This window comes from Biomphalaria glabrata, chromosome 5, assembly GCF_947242115.1.
Source record: "Biomphalaria glabrata chromosome 5, xgBioGlab47.1, whole genome shotgun sequence".
NCBI classification, from domain to species: Eukaryota; Metazoa; Mollusca; class Gastropoda; family Planorbidae; genus Biomphalaria; species Biomphalaria glabrata.
The window spans coordinates 5903521-5909335 of record NC_074715.1 but is presented as its reverse complement, the minus strand read 5'-3'; positions in this window follow the sequence as shown (position 1 = coordinate 5909335).

Genomic DNA, 5815 nt, shown 5'->3' with positions numbered 1-5815 from the left:
AGCAAAGAGATTGAGAAAGAAGGCAGCCCTGATAGAGAGCCTTTGAACAAGAGCAACTTCTTCTAAATATGGCTTGCTATTAGATATCAGTATGATAAGTGTTAAAAGTGGATTTTTAAGATAGCTTTTGAAAAAGTGTAGGTGGCTCACAAAACTTCTGCCCCTCGGCCTACACATACTTAAATCCGGCCACTGGAAGTTGGTGACTAGCTATCCTTCAGGTTTTATTGCAAAAAAAAAAAGGGGGGGGGATAAAATCAAAACCACCTTGGCTACTCTAATAGGTACTCAAGTATCCAGCTGAATGGGTAGATATACACAAGGAGAATATAGAGTATAGGTAGAGGAAGCCACAAAAAAAAAAAAAAAAGGATTGATCATAACTAAAATAGGTATGTTAATAACATCTAGAACAGATTAAAGAGCGATGTTATGCCCAATCTTGTGTCTGGCTCAAGCAATAAAAAAATATGTGGGGAATAATAGCACCAAACGTTATAATGTATCATTCTCTTGTACTTACTTTTAATGTAAATCAACACGCGACATGAATATTAGCAATATCTATCTATATATATAATTATCTTCATGGCTCAACAGTTTGGACACCAAGAAGTAAAGAAAAGATCACTTTTTTTTATTTCTGCAAGTCGGACTAGAGTTACCCCACGTAACTTATATATGGCTCCTTTTGTCTCGAAAGGCAATGGATGCGCCCAAGTGAGTCACTGGTTTTGGCTTAATCTTGAGACGGGGCAGAATCTGGTGTGGCTAGTCAAGCCAATTCCAGAACGGCAGACTTTGCCACAATTCGTACATTTGTATGCCTCTGATTTAGGGCTAGCAGACAGGGCAGCTTTCTTTTTTTCCCTCTTGATTAAAGCCGCTTCAATTCTTTTATTCTCAGCAAGGGTTGTCCCAGCACGCACAGTCTGTCTCCATGCACTCCGGTCTTTGGCTATGTTTTCCCACATACTTTCACTGATGCCTGAGGCTCTCATGTCTCGCTTGCAGACATCTCTATATGTTAGTCTTGGGCGGCCCTTGGGTCTGACTCCTTCCACAAGCTCAGCATATAAGATATCTTTCGGGATTCTACCATCTGGCATGCGGGTGACATGTCCGAGCCAGCGTTATCTCCTTTGTGTCAGGAGAGCATACATGCTGTTCATATTGGCCAATCTCAAAACTTCCTGATTGGAGACATGGTCCCTCCAAGAGATGCCCATTATGCGTCTCAGGCAGCGCAAGTGGAAACTATTCAATCTGTGCTCTTGGTACATGTATGTTGACCAGCTTTCACTGCCATAAAGGAGAGTGCTCACAACACTGGCGTTGTAGACTAGGATTTTGGTCGCTGTGGTCAATTTACCATTTTCCCAGACGCGCTTGGATAGTTTTGCCAATGCTGTGGTAGCTTTTCCTATCCTTTTTGTCAGCTCGATGTCTAAGTCTAGGTTACTGACAATTGTTGAACCCAAGTAGGTAAATTCCTGCACCACTGAAAGGGTGTGGTTCCCAATTTGTATTATAGGTATTTCTGCAACGTCTTGTGCCAGGATTTCGGTCTTGGAGAGACTTATAGTAAGGCTAAACTCTTGACAAGCAGCTGCTAAGGCGTTCACTAGCTTCTGTAGACCTCCTTGTGAGTGAGATACGAGTGCCGCGTCATCGGCAAACAGCAGCTCCCTTATCAAGATACGACGCCTTTTCGTTTTGGCTTTAAGACGTGCCAGGTTAAAGAGCCTTCCATCGGATCTGCTATGGATGTATATTCCGTCTTCCAGGGATTTAAAAGCACTGGATAGTACGACTGAGAAGAAGATGCCAAATAGTGTAGGGGCCAGTACACATCCTTGTTTTACACCGCTCTTAATGGAGAATGGCCTGGAGGAAGAACTTTCAAACTGAACGGTGCCCTGCATATTTTCGTGAAAAGCTGACACTAGTTTTCTTAACTTATTTGGACAGCCGATTCTCTCTAGTACAGCAAACAGACCGCTTCTGCTAACAAGGTCAAAGGCCTTGGTCAAATCAATAAAAGCTATGAAGAGGGGCTGCTTTTGTTCTCTGCTCTTCTCCTGTAGCTGCCGCAGAGAGAAAATCATATCTGTTGTAGATCTTCCTGCCCTAAAGCCACACTGCGACTCTGGATAAACACGATCTGCCAGGATCTGTAATCGCTTTAGTAACACTCTAGCAAAAGCCTTTCCGACTATGCTAAGCAGTGAGATGCCTCTGTAATTGTTACAATCAGAGCGGTCGCCTTTATTTTTATAAATTGTAACAATGTTGGAGTCTTTCAATTCCTGGTGGACCATTCCTTGTTCCCAGCACAAGCTTAGCAGTTCATGGAGTGGTTTGATTAGGGCATGTTTTCCAGCCTGAATTACTTCAGCAGGAATGCCATCTCCTCCGGGTGTTTTCCCATGTGCAAGCATGTCAATGGCAATGCTCAGCTCCTTTACTGAGGGCGTTTCGTCTAATTCCGTCAAAACTGGAAGTGATGGGAAGTTGGAAACAGTAACTTAAATGGCAAAAAAAAAAGGGGGGGGAGAACTTATTCACCCGTCACTAAATAGCAGGGCCGGACTTAACCAATGTGACCAAGAAGTCGTGGAAAGATCACTCTTTTATTTCTGCAAGTCGGACTACCCCACATAGCTTTAGCAGCGAAAAAGAGGGGGGAGGAGAACAGGTAATCTACTCTGTATTCACCCGTCACTAAATAGCAGGGCCAGACTTAACCATTGTGGTGCCCTATGCGAAACGGAAACTTCCGGTCATTCGTGCAATTGTAAAAATAGATAATGCATTAGCAGCATATATAAGTGAATATACACACATTCATCCGTACAATATTTAAATATATATATATATATATATATATATATATATATATATATATATATATATATATATATAAATTAAACAATATTATATTAATGTATTATAATTATATTATTATTAATAATAATAATTTTATTTATAAAGCGCTGTTAACAAACAAAATGTAGGCTCAAGGCGCTGTAATAACATTACAAACACAAACTGGACAGCTAAAATGACAATTAATCTAAAAAAAAGTTTTAAAAAGATAGGTTTTCATGTTCTTCTTAAAAGTAGTGTTGCATGTTGTCTGTCTGAGATCAATGGGGAGTGAATTCCAAACCTTTGGTTAGTGCGCTGAAAAAGCCCGCAGACCGTGGCTTTTGAGGGAGAAACGTGGCATCACTAAAAGCGTTGAGTCCATTGAGCGCAGGGCTCTCTGGGAGACATATGGAGTAATCAGTTCTCTAAGGTACAAGGGCATCTCATTGTTATATATACACTGATGACAAAGTGTGGCGACCTGGTAATCGATTTTTGCTTTCACGGGAAGCCAATGGAGTGTGCGCAAGAGTGTAGTAGCAGAATCTCGTCTTGTTTTTCTAAGGATTATTCGTGCGGCGTTGTTCTGTATACGTTGCAGCTTGGCTATTTTGTCATCGTGTATACCTGCTAGCACGGCGTTACAGTAGTCAAGGCGGGAGAGTTCGAATGCCACAGCTAGCGTTTTTGTTGACTCCGTTGTTAAATATGGTCGTATCTGGCCTAATCTACGCAGCTGCAGATAAAGACCCTTGCAGAGCTGACTTATGTGTGGGTTGAAAGATAGTGTTGAGTCGAAGAAAACTCCAAGATTCCGCACTACATGGACATAAGGAACCTGGCAGTTCGTGATAAAAATAGAATATGTGTTTTCGAATTTTGAGACGTTGTTCCGAGTGCCAATCTTAATTATCTTAATTAATATATTATTAATCCTTAATCTAAATATGTGGGTTATCTTATCGTTTCAAGGAGCAAATCGGTTGTATTAGCAATGTAGTAAGGGTCTGTAAATTCATATTAGAATATTTTTCAAGTAAAACCTTATTCAAAAGGTTCTTTTTTAATAGGATGAATAATGAGTTGTAGACGTCATGACAATGCTGTCAAGAGAAAGGCCTCAACATGGCTGTTTTTTTTTTCGCCGAAGGTTGAGAAACATTGCTTTTTTAAAATTCTCACATATATATATTTAAATATTGTACGGATGAATGTGTGTATATTCACTGTATATATACATAATCTATTTTTACAATTTCGCGAATGACCGGAAGTGTGTTAGTTGTCAGAGAGAGTCCAGCTTGTGTTTGATATGCCGTAAAGATTATTAAAAATTATGTGTTTGATCTAGTGGTTTAATTGTTTTATTTCGTTAACAACAGCTGAACCAGGGACACCTAGACGTATCATGATATACGGTAGTTTCTAGCGAGTTATAAGTATAAATATAATAGGAAAGCTGTAACAAATTTAAAGCATTAAAAAAAAAAGCAGTGTTGCGGTCGCATAGGTAGCAGTGGTCTAAGGCCGGCCCTGCAAAATAGCGGCGTATGCTGCGCCGTGGGTCGACTAGTGTTACTATAAAGTGAGTCATTTGTAGTGTGAACCATTTGTCGGTGAACCAGTTGTCTGTTAACCAGTTGTAGGTCAACCACATGTTGGGTGAACGAATAGTCTGGTGAACGAATTGTCTGGTGACTGAATAGTCTTGAACGATTTGTCGTGGAACCGAGTAAAGCTTTCAAGAACACTGTATTCTTCCCATTAGGCATTTTTTAGCCATTCTTTTAAAACATGTGGTATACCTTTCCTTTTCCTCTATGAATCTTGCTACTGTCTGCTTTGGCAAAAATTGTATCACCCCTAGTTGGTGTCACCCGGTGCGACCCGAGCGTCCCCAGTGATGCCACTGACCCAGTAATCGATGTACCCACAAGAGCAAAATTATTTTTGTTCAAATGCATAACTTTTTGGAATGCATTAAAATATTGATTGCTTTAAAAGATAATAGTAAGAATTTTATAGACAAAATAATTATAAAAAAAAAAAAAAGAAACAAACATTTTTGGCCCCTATGTTATGTTGAACAAAAACAAAGATACCGGTTGTTAAGTAGGCCCTACCGGCATTTAAAAAATGTACTACTGTAACAGAACAAACTTAAAATACAAGTACTTACAAAAACACAAACTCTCAGATATAAAATAACGTAAGTAGCATTTTGTAAAAAGCAAATTACCCGTTTCAGAATTTGAGATCTATAGGCAGATGATGTAAAGGTCATCTGTTTCTGACCAACGGGTAAGGAAGGTGACATGTGGCCAGAGCAACGACCAACCGCATTTTTAGGCTTATGTCAGGTACCCATTGGAGCGTTCTAGTTTTCACAGATATTAGCATTACGTAATTTTGTTTAAAATGTAAACATCGTCTAGAAAACACAAATTTTTAGATTCACATAATAATATGGCATGTCCAGAAGCGTAGTAACATTTTAGTATCGGAAATTTCAAAGCCACCAGCTCTATTTCAATAATTATAAAGGCAATAAATTAGATAAAAATCACATAATTAGCAGTTGTGTGCAGTGGTTTCTGAGAGATCCCTTTAGAAAATATATTAAGGAAGTTTCGAAATGTTATCATTGAGCCCCGAACAAGACGAGGTTAAAGACTGAGCGCCCTGTTAAATCTTGTTCATTTACCAACCATATACATCAAGCCAAACTGTAACAAGAGCAGCTTAGTAGCTCATATAAATTAAGTCCAATAATTAATTTTACTTACGCCTACTATGATGCTACCCAAATGGAGACAGGTGAAGACATTGAGCAATGTGTATATCGATCGAGCGTTGTGTATTGGGGAATCTTTCAACCGATTGACCAGATCATTACGACCTGAAGGTCACAACATTAACGTCAAGGTTTGCGTAAGAAAGCCAG